The 24,007-nt window shown below is 34.7% G+C and overlaps 1 long non-coding RNA gene across 2 annotated transcripts; it reads right to left on the bottom strand.

Moving 5' to 3' along the window:
* Positions 1 to 1,291: 1,291 nt before the first annotated feature.
* Positions 1,292 to 23,880, bottom strand: LOC103791834 (uncharacterized). Of its 2 annotated transcripts, XR_004740643.3 has the most exons (3): positions 14,501 to 23,880; positions 13,983 to 14,047; positions 1,292 to 12,396 (listed from the first exon to the last, which is right to left on the bottom strand). It is a non-coding gene; the product is annotated as an uncharacterized LOC103791834 (long non-coding RNA). The 2 variants fall into 2 exon arrangements; XR_008480044.2 differs by having other exon boundaries at positions 13,983 to 23,880.
* Between the last annotated feature and the right edge of the window lie 127 nt (positions 23,881 to 24,007).

Genomic DNA, 24,007 nt, shown 5'->3' with positions numbered 1-24,007 from the left:
TTTCATGAGCATTTTGTTGGCCTCATATATGTCTTCTTTTGTAAAGTGTCTGTTGAGATCCTTCACCCACTTTTGAATGGGTTTGTTTGTTTGTTTCTTGTAAATCTGTTTTAGTTCTTTGTAGATTCTGGATATAAGTCCTTTGTCAGATGGGTAGATAGCAAAAATATTTCCCCATTCTGTAGTTGCTGGTTCACTCTAACGATTGTTTCTTTTGCTCTGCAGAAGCTCTGGAGTTTAATTAGTCCCATTTGTCTATTTTGGCTTTTGTCGCCAATGCTTTTGGTGTTTTAGTCATGAAGTCCTTGCCTATTCCTGTCCTGAATGGTTTTGCCTAGGTTTTCTTCTAGGGTTTTCATGGTGTTAGGTCTTATGTTTAAGCCTTTAATCCATCTGGAGTTAATTTTAGTGTAAGGTGTCAGGTGTCAGGAAGGGGTCCAGTTTCTCCTTTCTGCCCAGGGCTTGCCAGTTTTCCCAACACCATTTATAAACAGGGAATCCTTTCCCCATTGCTTGTTTTTGTGAGATTTGTCAAAGATCAGATAGTTGTAGATGTGTGGTGTTGCCTCTGATGTCTCTGCTCTGTTCCATTGGTGTATATCTCTGTTTTGGTACCAGTACCATGCTGTCATTTTAAATAAAGCTAACAAACCTCACTTCTCATATTTGCTACAGATTTAGAGTGAGAAGTGGTGGCACTTAAATTTCTGCCAGCCACCGTTGGCACTGAGACGTTACTTTTGCTGAAGTTTATATCACTACCCTGCCTTTGCTTCTTGCTTATGCCTTTGATTTTCCTCACCTCTTCACCCACTGTACACCACCTCCAATCATTTCACACCCCCAAATAGCAACCACTCAGAGTTGTATATTTATCTATGACTAGCAGACTAGTGTGAAGTTTTGGTGCAAAGGGAATTGGAGAACGGGTGTTTCCATATTATACTAACATAGAGAACAACTCGGAATTAAAAATTCATTATATCTGATTTTAAAGTATCTTAGCCATTTCTGACAGTGGAGACTTCATCCTTCTTTAATATAGAATGTCAACCATTGCCTAAGTTTCTGGATGTCTGTCGTTCCCATCTACTTTCCTCTTCTTTCTTGTTCTTAGGCTGCCTAGAGAAGTTCTAAATGCTTCTCACATGACCATTCATAGACATATGTTCCCTTTGCCTCACTTCTCACCCAGTCTATTCCTATGCTGAAAGACAGTCATTGTTCAACCAACCAGATGGTCTACCATGGTGCTGGTCTCGAGAAACACATTCATTTCACCTAAGGGGAATTATTTTTCAGTTCTTAAATTAACAGATTATTTTTTCTTCTTTCCTACAATTTGAACGCAGAGTTGCAAAAGAAAAGTAAACATTAAAAAATAATGCACAAGCAAACCAAACAAAATTTACAAGAAATAATATTGAAAGGTAAAATATACTAGAATAAATGCTTTAAAAGTCCTGACTAGTGCCTTCCAATAACACTGTTTTGTTGAAGCCATCATAATGGAATTCTCTCCAGCAAATAGCACAACTTTTATTCAGTTTGTATGAACATATATGTGTGTGCATCCATCCATTTCCAGAATTGTAGTAAAAATCTAAATATATGGTATAATGCAATGTGAGGACGAAGAAAAAAGAACAATAAGACTTTGGCTAACTGGCAAACTTTATTAGAAGAAACCAAAAACGCAGGCATGATTATGACCCCTGAAAATCAAATCAATTGTGCACATCTGTATGGGAAGTTGAGGTGAGGATGAATGGGGTTGAGCTGAAAAAATGGGGAAAATGAATATGACTGGTGAAGTTGAAAATCTCTAAAGCAGCCACTCAAATGACAAAATACATCAATATGTACATTTGTTCTGCCTTTTACTAAAACTTTGAACTGATCATTCTGCCAAATAAATGAACAAACTGAAACTTAGCAGTCTGTCCTATCCAGCCCTACAATGATTAAACGCATAACAGCTTGTGAAAGAACCAAAAAGGAAAGCCAGACTAGAGCTAGCCAACAACATGTATCATGTGGAGGGAAAGTGTCAATGAATACAGAACTAACATTTTTTTTTAAATAAGTGAAAAGAAAAGACACTTGACAGTTGTTCATGAGAAGGCTGAGAAGGAGGGGGAAAATGCTAAGTAAAGCTGACTCAGAAAGCACATGGGTACAGTTTTGAAGTACAGCAGGTAGTTATGCTATGCTTGGTGATTACACACTCAAATACAACATGACAGACAATAACTTCATTCTGAAACCTCTATGTTAAAAGCGAGTCCTGAATTTGGCAATGAGTACTTTATCTTCCACTAGTGTCAAGTCAGAGTGCAGCCATTTCAGTTGAATGCCCAGCTGCAACATTCAGTGCATTTGTCATAGCTAGTTACTTAACCACCTATTTGTAACTTACTTTTTCTTGATAAGAATAGTAGTAAATTGGACCAGTTTTTGCTTTGAAGTCTTCATATTCAACATGCCAATGAAATAAGGTTCATCTTGTACCTATTAATATCACACATCTTTGCCTAGCAAACTGAGACAACACTGGTTTGCATTTTTTTTAACTGGTATAAATTTAAGGGGTAGAAGTACAGTTTTGTTACATGAATATATTATACAGTGGTTAAGTCTGGGCTTTTAGCATAACTGTCATGTGAACAGTGTACATTGTACCCATAGAGTAATTTCTTATCTTACCCCTTCTCCCTTCCCTACCCTTCCAAGTCTCCAGTGTCTATTATTCCACACTCTATGTCCATGTGTATACATTATTTAGCCCCCACTTGTATATAAGAACATGCAATATTTGACTTTCTGTTTCTGAGTTGTTTCACTTAAGATAATGGCCTCCAGTTAAGAAAAGGAAAGAAGGAAGGTGTGTTAGCCTGTTCCCACAGTGCTATAAAGAACTGCCGTAGATGGAGTAATTTATAATGAAAAGAGATTTAACTGACTCACAGTTCCACATGACTGGAGGGACCTCAGTAAACTTACATTCACAGCAGAAAGCACCTCTTCACAGGGTGGCAGGAGAGAGAAGCAGACAGAGGATCTGCCAAACACTCATAAAACAACATGGGGGAAACACCCTATGATCTGATCTCCCCCAACAAGGACTCCCCCTCAAAACCTGGGCATTATAATTCAAAATGAGATTTGGGCAGGGACATTAAACCTAACTAGATCAGAAGGTAAGGAGAGAGAGAAGGAAAGAAGGGAGAAAATAAGATATATAGGTAGGGAGTGTGCAACGAAAAGGAGCCATTAAAAAAAACAGATGTGCATAGCTAAGTGTTTTATAGACATTTTAACTGAGATATGCTATGGTCTGAAGTATATGTCCTCTTAAAATTCATACATCGAAAGATTAATCACTATGTGATGGTATTAACAGGTGGGCCTTACAGAGGTGAATAAATCACAAGGGCGGAGCCCTCCTGAAGGAGATTCCTGTTCTTATAAAAGAAGCCCCAGAGAGCTGCCTTGCCCTTTCCATCACATGAGGACACAGCAAGAAGGTGCCATGTATAAAGGAAGAAATGTGCTCCCACCAGACACCAAAAATGCCTGCACCTTGATCTTGGACTTCTCAGCCTCCAGAACTGTGAAAAATAAATTTCTGCTGTTTATAAGCTACTCAGTCTATGATATTTGTTATAGCAGCCCAAATGGACTAAGATAGATTGCCATGAGAAAAACATTCAATTACAATAACTCATGTTTCTATGACACATTTTTAAATATGAGAAAGAAATTGGAGCCAACCATTTTATGGATTTGACAGAACCAAAACATTTTTGCTGTTTTAAAAGATAATGTACAAGCAATCTGTGTCATGCATAGTCTTCCAAAGAGAAAATTTTCAGTGGCACACTTAAAATGGAAAATTAGGAAAAATTTGTTGTTAGTACCCTCTGATCATTATTCCCTCCTCCCTTTTTAGTTGAATATTTTTGTTATATCTTGCTCTATTCCACTTACTCAATTGTATCCAATTTTCACTAAAGTATCACATGACACAAAATAATTCCTTCTTCCTGAAAACTTATTTTTCTTTACTTATAACTATAAAGAAAAAGCAATTTTTGTTGAATATTTTCAACAAATTTTTCAAGCAAATTTTGTTTGAATGCAAAGTGTTAAGGATTGCTATAAGCCTTAACCTCAAAGAGATATTTTCTAATTAAAATCAATTGGAGATACATGTAGGAAGGTTTTTTTTATTGTTTTGGTTTGTTGTTTGTGTTGGAATGGAAGCCTTCAAAGTATACCTAGCTTACTCTGATAGAGTAGCCTTTTATTCCATGTGATTTTAGAATAATTACATAACTACTCAGTATACTTTCTAATAAGTTGGGGACTTTTGCTGAAAACTGACAACTTATCCTTTTGTTTGTAACCTTGTGGCATCTTCTTGACTCCTCCCCCTATTTCTAGATTCACTATCATCAGAGGATTTATTTCTCTCAAACCCTAAACGAGGGTGATGATGAGAGAAGGTAGTGAATAGCCTCATTCAATGAGGAGCTATGACTAGAAAGCCTTGTCACCATTTCCCCAATGGTCAGGGCCTGAGATACTCATGCTCACCCACATGCCTAGCCTGTTACTGCTGTTCCAGGTCCACCACATGCTAGCCTAGTCCATGTTAATAATTTCTGCCTCAGTTTCTCCATACATTCTTTTCTCCTGGGACTAGAGCCCTACCATAACTGCATCTCTCTTGTGAGACCTGGACCCTTCATCACCCTCAGGAGTCAGGATCTCATAAACATTCTACTCTACCACCTCGAGTTACTCACACACACTCACTCAGCCCAGGTCTTCTTATCCATAATGTGAAGCTAACACATCTTCACAAGGCTCTGAGAAATACATAACATAAAAAACATAAATTACTCAGTCCAGTGCCTAACTGGAAAAGCTGAGTAAAATAGCTTTGACTATTTTTGCAAGAAGAGACAACAGAAGTGTGGATCTCCTATTTCTCTCCCTCTCTGATCGTCTGCCTCTCCCAAGGACCCTTGTGATTACATTGAGCCCACCCAGATAATCCAGGATAATCTCTCCATCTCAATACTTTTAATTTGACCACATCTGCAAAGTTGTTTTTCCAATATAAGGTAACATGCTCACAGTTTCAGCGATTAGGATATGGATATCTTTAGGGTGACATTATTGGGCCTATAATAAGCTAAGATAAGCCTCTCTACATGAAATGTGAAGTGAGATGTTTCTTCTACTTACTTAAAGTGATTTGTTATTATGTGCATATCTCCATTAAAAATTTAAACTAATCTTTTAGGGTTCTTGAAGAATGTTTAGTTTTAAAAACAATCACTGCACTTTGAACTTTAAACATGTCAGTGGAACCCAAGCAGAAGACATTTCAAAGAGAGTTTAGATTTAAAGCAAATATCTATTCACTCTAATTTACATTAAAATCTGCTGTTTTCCTGGAGAGACTTAATCAGGATTCCAAACCATGAATCAAAATGAAAAAAGGAATACAGTGCACATTAAAAAATCATGTTTACCATTCACTTGTACCAACTAAACACTGTAAAAATATACAGAGCATACATTTATAAATCTGTGTTTTAAATACTCTCCCATAGCTGATAATCCATTTGCTAATTTAAGTAATATTTGATATGATTTACAGAAAACTGTTTGTTGATCTTTAGTCCCTGCTACAAAATACAGTATGTGGATCTGTGAAGATATTTTCATTCACTTGTAATCAATAATACAAAAGGTAATGAATTTTATTAAACACTAATAATTAAGCTGCACAGTGAAAACAACTGAATTTTAAAAAATCTATATACACATATGGGTATAAAATATTTAGATCTCATCTAATGTCCTGTGGGGGAAGACATATTAGAATCCAAATTCTAGAAAGAGATCTTCTCAATGTGACTCACTAGCTCTGTGATCTTAGAAAAGTTCTTTAACTCTGTAAATTCTTTTTCCTACCTATAAGACAAGGATAATATATGTACTATCTCATATTATTGGAGGAATTAAATGAGATTATATGATGTTAAATCTATACAAGATAGATTTATATCTGGTATATAGTAAAACTTTGAATAAATATATGTTACTATTATTTTTTTTTTTTTTTTTTTGAGACAGAGTTTCCCTCTTGTTACCCAGGCTGGAGTGCAATGGCGCGATCTCGGCTCACCGCAACCTCCGCCTCCTGGGTTCAGGCAATTCTCCCGCCTCAGCCTCCTGAGGAGCTGGGATAACAGGCACGTGCCACCATGCCCAGCTAATTTTTTGTATTTTTAGTAGAGACGGGGTTTCACCATGTTGACCAGGATGGTCTCGATCTCTCGACCTCGTGATCCACCCGCCTCGGCCTCTCAAATGTTATTCTTCTTACCATTTATTCTACCATTTCACATGTTAAGCTGTAAAACAAACTATCTTCCTAATCTCCTTTACCCATCACTGAGAACTTGCGACATAGAAGCCAGAGTGAATGTTGCTCTCAAGTAAATCTTCCTAGGCCTCTCCTCTGGCTTACCAACTCAAGCTAAGTGAAAGCAGAAGTCCTTACAATGGCCTGCAACGTCCCCCAGTTCTTCGAGAGCGCTGTTCTTCCCCACTCCTCAGTCCACTCCCCATAGTACCTTTTGTGCTGTTCTTGGGGGAATATCATCTTTCTTCCTGCCTAAATGCATTTACCCTTGCTCTTCCCTCTGTTTGGAACATTCCAGTCCCAGATATCTGCTGGCTCCCTACCTCTTTGAAATCATGAACAATGAAGCCTGCTCATCCGGGTTAAAATAGCCCTTTGCTCCTCACGACATTCTCAATTACTTTCTGGTTGATTTTTCTCTAGAACACTTATTCCCTTTCTATTATATGTTATAAATTACCTGCATTTAAAAATCTATTACCTGGGATTTTTTTTATTCTATTGCCTGTCTTTCCCACCCATTTATAAACTCTAAGAAATAAGGAAATTTTGTCTCTTTTGTACATACTGCATCACCTTTGCCTAGAATGCTGCCACGCAGGTATAAGACATTCTGGTGCCTTTGTTTAAACTGATGCTTTCGTTTTCTTTCAAATGAGGGAGAGCCAGACCGGGGCCCCTCATTCACTGTAAACCTCTTCTCCTGTCCTTTGAACGGCATGCTCCCCTCTACTGTTCTCCATTGTCAGGACCAGGTCGTTGATGGGGCTTCCTTTCTAATAATTTTTCCACATCTCTGGCTCACTTACTTTACCTAAATGTATGACTGGAATGTATGATATAATGGGAAGAGCTCTTATTGTCATTTGATAAAATTTCCCTCCACTCTATAATAGTCATCTTCCACTGTTGATGTTTTCCTCTGCTAATCACACATGATTCCACTTAATGTTCATGGTAATCCTGTGATGTATACACTACAATCCCTATTTTACAGATGAGGGAACAGAGTCTCAAGGAGTTTAAGGAAATCTGAAGATGGCTAATAAGTACCATGAGAAGTGACTTGAACTTAAAGATGTCTCTCTCCAAAGTCTATGTTCTCAGCATTTTGTTATATTACTTCTTCAACTGTGGAAAATCTCACACCATTTTTCAAGTCTTGAAACCTAAAACTGCATTATTTTCTGGGATCCCAGAGAAAAATTAGTAGTTGAAATATATATAAATGTATTTCTACTCTGTACAAATTCCAATAAAGATCAATGCTTTCTTTTTATGTTTCTTATAATATGTGTGAATTCTAAGTGTAACTTTGCAACAAAACATCCTCTGTGTTGTTGTAGAAGGCAGTCATCACTTCTGCTGATAAAGGATGGTATAAGAATAATCAGGATATTCATATGAGATTTAAGTCAGATCAGAGAAGAATCTGATTTATAAAGTTGAGTAAGTAATAGAGCAGAGAGCCATGCTCAAAAGAAATAAACATTAAAAACAAAAGGAGAAGGGAGGAAAAGAACTAGTCAATACAAATTCTCTGTAGTAAGAAATAAATTAAAAATAAAAATGGAGAAAACATCCTGAGTATGAAAAAAAGAAGCCTTCCAGATGAGTAATATGAGATCGCATACGTGCTCTCAGAGTTAGAGTTGAATTGCTGTCAACAGATTCCAGAGGGTCTCGTTTTGCTGACATCTCAATGTGCATATTGCATCTTCCTAAACAACAAATGCTCACACAGAAAGGACATTACCTGGAGCTAAGCCAAGGAGGTTTGCCAGTTTACAGGAACACAGTCTATATTTTATTCCTGCATTTTTATTGCAATCATTATTTTAGTCTCACAAATATTTTTCAAATTTTATTCTCATCTTTTTACTTTTTATTTTTCTGATGCTATCTGAAAAGCATCAGAGCTCAGCTCCCCACTTTTACAATGTGCTCTTCTACCATCTTATCTTTAACGATTAGGTCTAAAAATTGCAACCTAATCATAACAGACAAAATACCACCAGGTTGAGGTGAATGTATTGCCTAAATAATTCCCAGTGATATTCAAGAGTGTTTTGTAGTTGAGGACTTGTGCTATTTTATTATTTCTAAAAAATATATGTATTGAAAATATATCTTTAATGTTTACCCAATCATAGGTTCTTGAGAATAGTGATCATATGCCTGCCTGACATATGACTTCATCATATACTTCATATTGCTTTGGGGACTAAAAATTATTTTTAATGACAATTCAAATATACAAATAAAATACCTGAAAACTAGGAAAAGCTAAAACTTTTAAGGTTACATTATGTTTAAATCAAAACTCACAAAATCTAATAAAAAATACAGTTCTGTTTCATCATTACCTAGGGTGAATAATCAGGAGGCGCCTTCTGCTCTTTTCTTTAGTTGCAATTGATACAAGTACCAGTTTTTCATGTTATAGCCATCAATATACCAATCTTATTTAACTCTAATTGCTCTAGTCACAGATCAGGGAGGGAGACCTGAAGGCAAGTTTCAGCTTCAGCTAAAGTCATTAACTTCTAGTCCCTTGGAAGAGTGCCTGCTCCAACATGTTAAAGAAACTTGGGGCCCAACTATTTCTACAAAGCTCTGTTAAGAAGGCTGAAATTTTTGGTAACCCTTGGCATGTGAGAAAGACATTCAAAACTTCTGTAGACAAGGGGTAGAAATTTAACTAAGTTCAACTGGAATCTGAAATTTTGCTACACTCAGTGGATTTTGTTATACTGCATTTATTTTAAACAGAAACAGGTGGCCAAAATAAAAAATGTGTTCATTAAAAACTCATTCTCAAGGCATATCTATGTGCAGTGAAAACAGGCACCTCCTGAAAGACAATGAACAAACAAACATAGTTGACCTACAAATGTGAAGCATCAGAACATTTACAAAATGATTTATTCTGATCTCCAGACACTAAAATAAAGCTTGAATTAACAAACAACTTTAGCTGTAGCGGTTCGTTTACTCTCTTGACATTGGTGATACCACTACCAACAATGGTATACCTACATCTTGATTAAACTTAGTTTATTTTCATTTGAAGAGCATTTCATCACGATCTTCCTAATTACTAACTTGTGGAGTTCACTTAAACTCTTGGCATTTATTTGCCCATTTAATCCTCATAACAAAAGCGTTAAAACTTACTCCAATGGGTTATCCTGAGGGCTAATGAATTTATATACGTAAAGTGCTTGGTTCCTGACACAAAATATGGATTTAATAAGTGCTAAACATTGGGCAAGTAGAATTATTTTCCACGTTTTAAAGTTAGAGAGAACTTTAAAATCATAAAGCTGAGCTTCGAGGGTCATGCTCTTTTCTACAATTCTGTGTTTCATATAGTATAAATAGTATGCAATTAGAAGTCATGTACACACATATCTCTTTAATGTCTAATTCTCTTCCTATACAGTTCTGCTCCCTCAATCTGATTTCTCACTGACCTCTGCTTTATACCCTCTCTAGCAATATGCTTTCCTTGCTTCAAAGTGACCTTTAAATCCCAGTGCTACTTCTGGAACAATTTCCAGGAAAGCATATTATACCTTATGTCTAAATGTTTGTTTCAGGTCTACCTATTTTCTGAAGCTTTTTCAGATTGACTCCATCTCTTTTCAACTTCTAACTTATCTTTATACAACCTGACCTCTTAATATTTTTCATTTCTTTTCTTTGTATAGAGAAGTATACTTAGGAATGCATCTGTTATTCTCTCTTTTGGATTCTTAGGAAGTAGCAACTTTATCTGAAGTCTCTGTTGTTGTTCCATACAAAGTCCCAATGTATTATAAATTGTAAACTTCTAAGGACATCTACATCAAGAAGACTGCACCTTTGCCAACATGTCCCAAAGAATGACAATACATCATCAATGATCAAACAAAACTATAAGAAAAACTTGATTATGAAATTCAGATTTCAAAATATTGCAGTATTGTGATGTATATTCCAAATATTCAAACTACTTCTTTTCCCGCATTTAACAGGTCTGAAGTTCAAAGGCAAAACATAGCTTCTTTCCGTTGCTAAAGCATATGCTGTATGTCTAAGAACTGAAGTAGAGTATACAATTACACGAAGAACCCACAGTGTTCAAATAATAAATCGCCTTGGTATTTAGAAAATATTGTGCCATGAATCAAAACCTTTATTAGAATCATAACGTATTTTATTTATGTTACATCACAGTCACTATGAAATATTACACAGTTTTTTCAGTATGAAGTTAGGTAAAATTTTTCTCATATGAGATTTACACGTGTACCTATTAATATGACAGTCCTGCATTCTAAAAGCATTCTTACACTTGGGAGTGAGTCTGATAAATTAAGAATAATCCTCCATGTTTATTCTGTACCAGGTATTAATGGGACAATAAAACCTGATACAATAATACCTGGTACATCAAATAGCAGTAATAAATTCACATGTATTATTATTAATCCAAAATTTAAATCAACTAAATTCCCCAATCAAAAGACAGAGCCAAAACCCATCAGTATGTTGCATCCAGACCCATCTCACATACAAGGATACACAAAGACTCAAAACAAAGGGATGGAGGAAGATTTACCAACCAAATGGAAAGCAAAAATAAATAAATAAATAAATAAATAAATAAATAAATAAATAAATAAAAAGCAGAAGTTGCAATTCTCACCTCTGATAAAATAGATTTTAAAGCAACAAAGATCAAAAGAGGCAAAGAAGGTCATTACATAACGATAAAAGGATCAATGCAACTAGAAGAGCTAACGATCCTAAATACATACGCACCCAATACAGGAACACCCAGATACATAAGACTTATAAAGAGACTTAGACTCCCACACAATAATAGTGGGAGACTTCAACATCAATATTAGATAGATCAACGAGACAGAAAATTAACAAGGATATCCAGGACTTGAACTCAGATCCGGAACAAGTAAACTTAATAAACATTTATAGAACTCTCCACTTTAAATACACAAAATGTACACTCTTATCAGTACCACATCACACCTACTCACAGGTTTAAATAAAATATTGGTTGGCTACTTGTTTGTTATTTTCTTCCCTTATTTTTTCTCTCTGCATTACTAAGCACAATTATTGGCATAAAAGAGGTTTTCAATACCCATTTTTAGACTGCATTCTAGCCTGGGCAATAAAGCAACACTCCCGTTTTCTCTCCGTCTTCCTCTTCCTCTCCTTCATTCTTTTTTTTTTTTCATTTTTTCTCTCTTTCTTTCTTTTTTTTCTTTCTAAAAAAAAAGGCATCTCCTGAAATTACATGAGCTTCAGGCTCCACAAAACCTGGCTCTATCCATGCCTATTACTCTATGTTGAGTAGTCACATGACTATGTAAGCTATTTTTAGGAAAATGTTGCTGTTTTCTGTGTTTCCAAAAATATCCTGACTTTGGTATTTCTTGGAGGTGCATTCAAATAGAAAAAAACAAAGGTCTGTAAAAAAAATAGAATCTAACATATAGTGTGATTATGAAGATTAAAAGAAGATACTTCATATGAAGCTTTTAACCCAGCCCTTGACATATAAATATCCAGTAACTGTTTGCTATTGTTATATTTCCATGGCAAAATTACCCCTACACAGTAACTATATGGTTCTTCCCTCTAAGTGAGCCACAGTACACCCACCTTTCAGTGATACTATGCACTGGAATCATTAGGAGAAAAATATTGGTTAATTCCTTCATTTTTGTTCTGCCACCTACAAATTAAAAAAAAAAAAGAAGAAGAATTCAAGAAATAACAAGTAGGCCCATTTATCCACCAAACACAAAAACAAAGTAAACAAGCAAACCAAACTTACAGGTTTATGTAGAGTAGGACCATCTTTATCACCTCAACTAATTTCAGTTACCATTTGGCTAATCAGTTGGGTTCATCTGGGGTTAATCTGGGTATAGTCACTGTAGTATTCACCAGTATCCAATAATGCCAAAAAAAAAAAAAAATGGGACAATAAACAAATGATTTATCTTATCTGTCTCAATGTTCTCATCTGCAAAATAGATGGATTGACACAATTCTGACTTGTTTCTAAATTCTACCAAAAATGCCTAAATATTCCATACAATTTTTTAATGATTAGAAATTATTATTCATAAAAATAATTTTGTTTAGTCTTTATATTCTATAATAAGTATCTATGGCATTCATACTTCACTATTGAAAATCCATACTATGATGCTACACTGCTGATGGAATTATATTGTAAGCTGTGTTACTCTGAGTCATTTTATAATGTATTCTACTTAGAATGTTTCTATAATAAATATTGCCTTGGTCATTATACGAAAATAATTTCTCTATTAAGAAAGCTTTCAGAGAAAAGCTGATAAAATACAAATGTTGCACATACATTTTCAATTGGGTGCTTTTAAAAAATTAACTAGTTCAGGGTTAATTTTAAAAAATAAACAAATTTAAAAACTAGTTAATTTTAAAAAATTAACTAGTACGGTGACTCACACCTGTAATCCCAGCACTTTGGGAGGCCAAGGCAGGTGGATCCAGAGGTCAGAAGATCATCCTGGCCAACATGGTGGTACTCCATCTCTACTAAAATACAAAAAATTAGCTGGGCACAGTGGTGTGTGCCTGTAGTCCCAGCTACTTGGGAGGCTGAGGCAGGGGAATCACTTGAATCCAGGAGGCAGAGGTTGTGGTGAGCCAAGATTGCACCACTGCATTCCAACCTGGTGACAGAGTCAGATTCTGTCTCTAAAAAAAAAAAAAAACAAAAAAACAAAAAAATTAACTAGCTTATTAAAGTCATTATAAAAATTAAATATGTTTTCAGAAAGGGAGAGGTAAGCATGGTGGTATTTTAAGATAGTTTGTTCCATTATTAGGATGCAAATATTCTTGCCAATTTCTCCCTCTCTTCTTTGCTTCCAAATCTCTTTCTACTCTCAACTTACAAATGCTACATGAACAAGGAGCTGTATCAAAAAGCAAACACAAACATATCATCCTAGTAAATCACACCCATTTTCCAAGCATGAACATTGGCACGGTTTTTATAAAGACTACACTTCTTCATAGTGATCTCTGTCCACATCAGCTCTGATTATCAATAGTTGCAGAAAACATATTCAGACAGAAGAGACATTCAACACTGAAGACCAGGATGCCAGAGGCAAATAATGACTTATTAGAAATAATTCATTTTAGATAACACCAGAGATTTCTTCAAGTAGATGCTCCTGGGTTCTCATGTCTGACAGCTATGTGAGGTGCAGAAATGGTAGCTACGTTCTGCAGTGGCTGTCAAAAATCAGAGCTTTAAAATTTTGTTTTCAAGTAGCTTTTTATAATAGAAGGGAAAATATCAGAGAGAATGGAAATCAGATTATTTTTTGCTCCTCCCTTCCAACAACTTTGAAATAGATTCAGAGGTTGTCTTGCTAAGGAATTTGCTAGCAACACACAAATAAATCCATTTTCAAAGTAAAATGAACAAAGATGGTATGACTATAAATACATCAGCTACCTTTCTGGATTTGTCCTTATTTATCTCATCACTCAGTTCCTTGCTTCACAAAAGCTTGATTATTCCTGTTAGAATATATTAAGGAAAACATCATCTGAAAGGAAAAGGCAGTGCAAAGATCCAAGTAGTAGAGTATAAGAAGAAAATCTCCATTTGGCTTTACTGTTTTATTTTTTAGTGATAGAGACCTTTATTATTTACTTACAGACTTTTAAAGCTAGTAAGGAAATTACACAATTATCTAGTGTATCTCCCTATTTTAAAGCAAACAAATTTTTGTTTCATTAATGAAATGCAAAAATCTGCTGCACTATGATAACACAATATTTCCTAATATGAAAGTACTTTGATTCTGTCTCTAGTATGCTATTTATTCTAAGAACACCCTTTTCAGCAGAATAACTCTTAAAATAGCACAGCAATTAAACTTATTTAATTAAAAATTTTATTTGCAAATAACTGTGTCCAATTTTGAAGCCCTAGACTTAGAAACATATGTTTAATTTTTTTTAAGTTACCTGGTAACCTTAGGATAGGTTGCACCTCATCAAACTGGTTCTATTATGTGCAGTTCAATGTCAGGCCTGCTGAATCAATTAGAAGAGACATAAACTGAAATATGAGCGATGTCTTGCCAGAATGAAAAATCAGATGCTGTGTCTGTTTTTCAGTTTGATATGTACACTTGATCTTCAACTGTCAGATCAACTTTGGATGTTATGTTTTTTTATGGTTTACAAAGTATTCACAGGCGTGAGACCTCAACTTTTTTCAACAAAGGGATTATTTCTTCACAATTCAAATAATCTTATATATAAAATACTTTGTCTATAAACTACATCTTACTGTTACCACTGAAATATCACATCATGAAATCGTAAAACACAAATGTAGTCTTTTATGGTTCTATGTCTTTAAAATGTACATATACACAGACATATATATTTAATTATTATATACTTATATACATATACACCAACACTTTAATATGCATAAATTATAAGTCACACAACTAAAATCATACGTTATGTGTAATTTTTTATTTTGATTCAAAATCTGTAAACTGAACACAAAGTTTGACAACATATGGGGTTACAAGCCACAAACAGGCATAAACATGACCAGAAATTAGGTTTTTTTTCCGTTATATTCTAAAATTAATTCTGTGAAATTTATTCACAATATCAAGGTAAGGGTTGGAGAGTTAAGTAATAGGAAACTACAAACATTTGTGACCATTTTCTCTATTACATGGGAAAAAAAGTTTTAATATAAATTTATGGAAAATTAACATTGTCAATATTATAACAATTAGGAAGGAAAGAATAGGGAGAAGAAAAATAAAAGCCAAGCTAATTCTGTGTTTAAGTAGATTTTTATCTTGCACTTTATTCCACTATATTTATATAAGGCTGCCGAGGAATATGTCTCTATTTACCTTTGTAATAGTTTTCTCAATAAAAAGTCCTTAAACATATTATTCACTAAAATCTGCATGGCTCCAAAGAAAATTATTTTTAGAAAGCTGTATTCTGTCTGATGGGCATAATTAGAACCATAAGTCTTCCAGGAGCTTTTTCAAAAGTCCCCTTAAATCTTTGTAAATTTTTTAAATAAGAATTCCTGCCATGCACAGATTATTAGGTCAATATTTATATTTAAATAGAGAGAAACAGAATTGTAAAACATGAAATAATTATGTTTGGCTATAGTAGTTTACATTCTCCAAAGTGTTTAATATAGTCAACCGTATTTAGTTGAAACAACTCTACATCATAGGTACTTAGTTATTATTACAAGGCCTAAGCATCATCTGCATATCCATTTATCTCCCTGGTTTCATCTTACCATTGTCTTTTATACCTTTCCCATGGCAACAACAACAATAACAAAAAAAACCATCTGAGCTTAACCCAATAGGCAGGTCATAAAGAATCCATCTCATATGCATCTGTATTTCAAATCCCAGTTGAAGTATCAACAATCTGACATTAATCCCTATTTTAAATATCTGAACACCAGTATATCCAGTTATAGGGAAAGGCCATTCACTGTTGGTAGAGACATGATATTGTCTTTGTATTTGTTAAAATACCTCAAAAAATAGGAATACTTTATATGCATTTTATATATATAGCACACCTCCGTATATATCTGTACATGTGATAACTATTTAAATTATAATTTCCAAAGTGCAAAATAAGCAGCAGCAGATATCATTGTGATGAAGAATATTTTATTCCTGGACTCAGAAAAATGTCTTTGTGACTTTGGTATTCTACCCATCATTTGACAGAGTGAAGATATACAGATTTTTATCTGAGGGCTTCAGATTGTTGGCTTCATTTAAAATTACAAGCATCAGCTCATTTAAGTGTCTTGACAATAAAATTGTCAGTAGTCCAAAAGTGATTTCAATATTTAATTCTTCATCACATGATTAAAAATGAAGCTCATATTAACGTGTGAATGTATAGTTTTCTTAACAATATCAGCCAATATTATTTTAAAGGACATCTCTGAAGGTTTTCACATAAGAAAAGAGACTGCCCCAGAAATCCTGGTCCCAGTTATCCTGAAGTTTACTCTGATTCATCAAGTATTTAAGTTTCCCTGCCAACAGAAGACTTGGACTCAAATATCTGCAGTAAATCGGTGACTCAAGGAAACACAGCAAAACCCTGAGAAACAATCGAGAAGGAATTGCTTATAATCATGTGCTCAGTTACACAAAAATACTCATTTCTTTCTACCACCACCCACCAAAGACCCTGGAGGATCCAGAGGCTATAGTAATAAAATTGGTTACCAAAGGAAATACAAGAAGACCCATTAAATTTGAATTTCAGAAGCACAAACAAAAAAAATGTAAGTATGTTACAGGCACTATTTGGAATATGTTTATACTAAAAAAAATGCTGTTTATCTGAAATTCAAACTTAACTGGGAAATTTTTATTTTCATTTATTTATTTATTTTTGTTATTTTGATAAATCAAAGAGCATCTCTACCTCCACAAACAATTCAAGGCTTATCATTGAGGGAAGGATAAGAGTTTTAGACAAGAGGCCAGGTGTGGTCACTCATGCCTAGTCCCAGCCCTTTGGGAGGCTAAGGCAGGAAAATTGCTTAAGACCAGGAGTTTGAGACCAGCATGGAGAATATAGCAAGACCCCATCTCTACAAAAACAAAAATTAGCTGGTTATGGTGGCATATGCCTGTAGTTCCAGCTACTTGGGAGGCTGAAGCAGAAAGATTTCTTGAGCCCAGGAGGTTGATGCTGCAGTGAGCCATGACTGCACCACTGCACTGCAGCCTGGATGACAGAGCAAGACCTCCTCTAAAAAAGCAAACAGAAAAGAGTTTTAGATTTAAAAAAAAAAAAAAAAAAAAAAAAAAAAAACTGAAATTCTAAACTAACGTAGGCCAGACTGGACTTTTTTTAATACAAAAGTGACAGGAACGTTTTAAGTCTCCCATAAATCTCATTAAAGAGTGACAAGGAGAAAAGAAGTAAAACAGTTTCATGTTTTTATGCCCCTCTAATTTCAGATTTTCTCAATAAGACAATTAAATATTCAGAGCTTGATAATCGAATTCAACTCTGCATTGTTATTAATCCTATCTATGTCCATACAGAGCCATCGTTACCATTCCTAGACGCAAAGAGCATTTTAGAATAATAGTGGTAACATTCTTTGAGGACAAATGCAAAAGTTTTGATGTGGCTTATCAGACATTAGTGCAGGTTTGTGAAATAGAGACAGCCGAGATGGTGCCAAAAGCAGAACTTCCCAGCCTCTTCTTTAAAGCCCCTGTGCAGACATAAAAGTGCTTAGCTGGATGTTTAAAGTGGGGATCTCATGAATGCATACTTGACAAAGCTTGCTGAAGACGGTGATTCCTCTGCAGTTTCCAGGGAGCTGTTGTGAAAGAGGGCAGTCTAGAAAGGGACATTTAAATACAAAGTCAGACACTGATTTTTCTTTAAAATTTGAGCCTCTTCCTATAGAAATAAGATAAAAAAGCTGTAGAAGAGTGGCCAAAGTCTTACATTCTGACATCCCTTCCTTAAAGTGTTTGGGGTTGCCGTAAAAGAAGCAGACTTATCTCATAGAATGGGCAGAACAATGTATGCTATCCAACTACTTGGGGAAACTCAGAAGGCATAAAAATACAATGAATTCTGGACCTGTCCCAGGGAGACACTTTTCAGCCTTGATTAGAATAGGTCATTGAGATGCTTAGAAGACAGATAGCTGATATATATGAAAAAGAAAATATCTTTTCCTCTATGTCCTAGGGACTGTCGTGTGCCAAAAATGCCTCTACATGAAAAGATATAAGAAATATCATGAGAGAGCTGTAGGAATAAAATATTTAAAGATACATCAGAAGGAAAGGAAAATAAATTCTCTATGTATATGTCATGGTTATAAACTTTTCTCCAAAAGGATGTCAACAGTGATTAAAGACAGCAGAATTGGTAACCAGGTTCAATTGACAAAAGTCATTGTTGTGGCCATAGTTAACATCTTGGAAGGCAGGCACAAGCTGCTAGAATAACAAAGGAAGCCTACTGCTAATACCCTAAATGTGCTATGGTTTGAATATATCTTTCAAAGGTGTGTTGGAAACTTAATTCCCAGTGCAACAGTGAGGTGAGGACTACTGAGAGGTAATTAGGCCATGAGGGCGGTGTACTCATGAATGAATTAATATTGTTATTGCAAGAGTGGATTTGTTATAAAGATGGGAGTTCGGTCTTCTCTCTCTCTCCTTCTCTCTCTCTTGTTCTCTCTCATCCTTTCTTACCTTCTCACCATCCACTGTGGAATGATGCAGCAAGAAGGCCTTTTCTGCCTTTGGAACTGGGAGCCAATACTTTTCTGTTCATAATAAATTACCCAGTCTGTGTTATTCTGTTATAGCAGCACAAAATGGACTAATATTGTTTGTGTCACCCCAAACTTCATATACTGAAGTCTTAATGCCCAATGTAATGGTATTAGAAGATGAGGCTTTTGAGAGGTTATCAGAACTAGATGAAGTCATGAGGATGAAGCTCTGTGATATTAGTATCCTCATAAGAAGAGAAAGAGACAGCAAATTTCCTGTTTTTATTGCATGAGGACATAGTCAGAAGGCAGCCACCTGCAAGCCAGGAAGAGTGCCCTGATCAAGAACCAAATCTGCCAACAACTGTATCTTGGACTTTCTAGCCTGCAGAACTATGAGAAATAAATGTCTGTTGTTTAAGTTACCTAGTCTATGGTATGTTGTTACGGAAGTACAAGGTGATTAAGACATCTACCATTTTTCTAAAGCTAATGAAGTTAATTTTGGAAAAGAATGATAGAGAGGTCAAAGTCATTGAAGAGATAAAGGGAGAAAAGACCAAACTATGAACAATCATGAAGATCCCTGCCAGGGCTTTAAGGGAACAGACAATGACTTCTTGGAACATTGTTCATGTGATGACTTCAGAGGCTTGGGAGTAAATCAGACAGACAGACCCTGTGTCCTTGAATGAGTGCTTAAGTATCCTATACCTACTTGGTAGGTCTTCTGCTCATGAACTGATAGGGTTCTACCAGAAAGTTAAAAATAATACAGAAAGCCTAACTTGGGTCAGGCAAAGAGATAAACTGGTCTGCTTAAGATGCTTAGAGAAGTTCTCGCTGAGAATGCAGCATTTAAGGTGAGAAGGAGCCAGCCTCGAACAGCAGAATGCAGAAGAGAAGAGCAGTCCAGACTGATGGGACGGTGCATGTGATCATTTCTAGGTGAAAAGATCTTGGTATGTCTGAGGTACTGAACAGAAGTCTGTTGAACTAGAGCATAGTGAGAGAGCAAGTTACTCAAAAGAACGTGAAGAGGTAAGTTGTAAGTTGAACAAAAAAATAAATGAGTGAATAAGTAAATGATTACTATGAGGAATGATTGCATTCCACTTATTAGACGGATTTGTGAAGGAAGGATCCTCTAGGTACACAGTGAGTCATGGCAATGTTATGGGAAAGAAAGCAAAATGAATTTCTAAGACCTATGGAAAGAGTAGCATTTGAAATCTTGGGGAAAAGCAACATGTATGTCAGTGGATATGGAACTCTGTGGTCCAAAGGTCCAGGAAGTAACACATGGCAAGAGAGGCACACTTTTCCTGATGTGCCAAGAAAACTGATGAAGCAGAGATTCCTCACCCATGACCCCATGTTTGAAAAGTGCCAGTGCAAAGAAAAGCTCCAGTGCAAAAGCTTGTGGCTTTCCATGAAATTGCAAGATCATCCCTTAAGACAGGTGTTAAGTAATATCTCTTATACTTACAATTTTCTTACTTAGCAAAGAATAGCTCATAAAAACTCATTTTCAAGAAAATCGTCATTATTCTCATTGATAATTATTAAACATGATATAGTGAATAGTGAGGAGAATTATTTAGATAACTGTGACTATAACTGTCTATTTCTTGATACTAAGTAGAATTTGGTCTTCAAAAAAAACAGATTTTTAAATTATAAGAGTTTGGAGCTAGAAAATAACTTGAGGCAAATGTCATTACTCTATTTTGCAAATTAGGAAAGTGAAATCTACATTAATTTAAGAATAGCAATAACACATTCAGGATCTACTAGTTTAGTGGATATTTCCCTTTGTTCTTTCTTTGTCCCCAAAGTTAGCATAAACAAGACTGCTAGGAACTCTGGAGAGCATAAATGGTATCCAAGCACAATATTTTCATTATTAAATTAAATAAATAGAAGGGAATGAAGATTTTTATCTATTTATTTCTTGCAAGAGAGAAATTTGGGGGACTTGACATTTCCTTCTTTGAGAGTACACAGTCATTTTTAGAAGTGTTGACCTCGAAATCATGCTTGTATTTTTGCCTAAGGAGCCATGCCTTAGCTAGCTTAATAATCTTGCTGCAAAAGTAACCAGTGATCAGATGAGAAGATAATCAATACTCTGGTCTCAGAGACATGAGTCTGTAACAATTTTTTCTGTCACCAAAATGTACTTCAGCAAAAGTATATATTAATTTTGAATTAAATCAATCTTTTATTTAAATGACAAACATATCTACTTTTAAAGTATAAACAGTAAAAGAAATTGATCTATTTTTACAATATAAATTATTTTAAAGGTGCAGCAATCCAGGAATAATTAGTAAAATGAAAAATTCCAGAATTTGGGACTATGTGGATTTTTGAATATCCAAATTTCAAAGAAAATTTTTTAAAATCCTGTATCTCAAAGTAGACCTCCACATTTTTCCTCCTTGAAGGTGAAATTAAAAACAATAATATATAACATGATGATTGTGAGACTGATTTTTCTTAAAAGATTATCTCTGATTCTTCCTAATCTATTTCATTCTTATGCAACAAAGGATGTGGTAGACAGAGTAATGATCCCTAACAGATTTGGCAGCCTAATCCTAATCTAACCTCTGAATATGTTAGATTACTTGGTATAGGGCAATCAGGTGTACAGATGGAATTAAGGTTGCCAATCAGATAGATAATTAGCTAACTTTAAAATATGGAGATTTTCCTGGATTGCTAGATAGGCCCAATTAACCACAAGGGTCCTTAAATGTGGAAAATGAAGGCAAAACTCAGTGTCAGAATGATACATTGTGAAATGGATTTGAAGGGCCATTGCTAGCTTTGAAGATAGAAGGAAGCCAAGAGCCAAGGAGTATGGGCAGCCTTTAGAATCTGGAAAAGGAAAGAAAACGCATTATCTCCTAGAGTCTCCAGAAAAGAATATAGCCCTGCCAACACCTTGACTTTATCCCAGAGAGACTGTTTTGGACTTCTGACTTCTAGAACTGTAAAATGATCAAATTATGTTAAGTTACCAAGTGTGAGAATTTGTTACAGAAGACATAGATAACTAACGCACCAAACATGGGAATATAAAATTATCCAACTTTGCAAACAATATTAAATAAATTGGAATTGAGAAAAATAATTGAATTTGGGAATTAACTTCGCAGAGATTTTGTGCCACACATTCCAAAAGTAAATCAACAAATTCAATTTCTAAAACAGTATGAAAGAAGTGATACTGTATCCACAGCACGTGCAACTTGTTTAATGTTGTTTTACCCTTACCACATCCTCTGTTCTTTGGAACAACTATTTCTTTTATGCCTCTATTTGGGTATTATACATTTAAGAAAACTGATCTGTGCCATTTTAGTTAAGTATTCTAATTATTCACTCAATACTTCTTGGGTTCTCTCTGCCCAACTGTTCTCATAGGACTTACAGTATAAGTTTGGAGACTAATATTTTCTTCTTAAACATAAAAGAGTGGTACATTATAAATAAAGGTTGTACAATCAAATCAGATGGAGTCATTTGAGAGGTTTCTAATAAATTTTCATGGAGAGGTTAATAAAATGATATTTTTACTCAAGACTCTAAGGAACATGATTAAGATTAGTCTGATATATTTGCAAGCCTTCAAAAGCCAGAAATAAAATGACAATTATTTTTGATATGATAAAAATATAAGTGCTTGTTTTTTAGAAAAATAATTTGAATTATATTACATAATAATGTCAACCATAATTAATGAGCAAATATGGCTGACAATTTGAATAATTTTACCCTTATAAGAGAAAACTACCATTACAAAATCTTTAAATAATAGGAAATTTTGCTGTCACATTTGTTGTGTTTACTTTTGCCATGCTTTATTAGAACTTTCTTTCAAATTACAAAAGCAATACATGCTTATTTTAACATAGAATGACATAAGTTAGGTAAAGAAAAAAATAACAAATCTTATTTTATCCTAGCCTTCCTTTCTCTCCTTTAAGATACCCAATACTTATAGCTTGGCACATGTTCTTCCTTACTTTTTCCTCTATTAATACAAACAGAAAAAAAATAAATTTCTGAGAATTAGAATGTGTTTTTGTTTTCACAAAAGTGTGGGGCGTTTTTTTTTTTTTTTTTTGGCTATACAAATTAGTATTTGTCTTGTTTTTATTTTCCTGTAACTAATGACTTGTGCATATCAATATGATCACTAGCTGCATATATTCTTTATATTGGATAGTAACTATATTATAATTTCTTTAACATTTCTTGCTTAATGAATGTTTTAGTTTGTTTGAAAGTTTTGTCATAGAATACAATGCTGATTCACATATCATTTTCTATATACTCTCACATATTTATGGTTTACTTGTAAGACTTTTCTTCTATATAGAATATAATACAATTTTACACTAACCTGAGTTTTTCACATGTTAAATTGCTGCTGTTATTATTGTTATATAAACTACATAAAATACTAGTTTAGGAGCCAAGTAAATTAGCTTTTTACTTGGCTGATTTACTTGGCTCCTAAACTAGTATTTTATCTGTGTATTAATCATTTGTGTGCAGGTAAACAATATTACACATACATTTGTTTATTTACTCATCAATTTATCTGTGTACCTTAAGCCTCAAACTATTTCTACTAATCTTTTTTCTTTTTGAGACAGAGTTTCGCTCTTATTAACCAGGCTGGAGTGCAATGGTGCAATCTCGGCTCACCGCAACCTCTGCCTCCTGGGTTCAGGTAATTCTCCTGCCTCAGCCTCCTGAGTAGCTGGGATTACAGGCACGCACCACCATGCCCAGCTAATTTTTTGTATTTTTAGTAGAGACGGAGTTTCACCATGTTGACCAGGATAGTCTTGATCTCTTGACCTCGCGATCCACCCACCTCGGCCTCCCAAAGTGCTGGAATTACAGGCGTGAGCCACTGCACCTGGCCTTATTTCTACTAATCTTAATAGCTAATATACAACACTTGATTATAAATAAATAAATACATAAAGCGATATGCTAAATTGATCAAAAACAAAATAAGCAATAAATAGTAGAAACAGATCCTCAGAGAATCCATGTAAGAAAAAAAAATTCAAAAGAAATATGCTGCCTAAGCTAAAAACAAAAGATAGGATTAAGAATTTTGTCAGAAAACTAAAGACTATTAAAAAAATTTAGGAACT

The sequence above is a fragment of the Callithrix jacchus genome, chromosome 3, assembly GCF_049354715.1.
Source record: "Callithrix jacchus isolate 240 chromosome 3, calJac240_pri, whole genome shotgun sequence".
Classification (NCBI taxonomy): domain Eukaryota; kingdom Metazoa; phylum Chordata; class Mammalia; order Primates; family Cebidae; genus Callithrix; species Callithrix jacchus.
The sequence above is the reverse complement of the archived record's forward strand: the minus strand, read 5'-3'. Positions and strand labels throughout refer to the sequence as shown.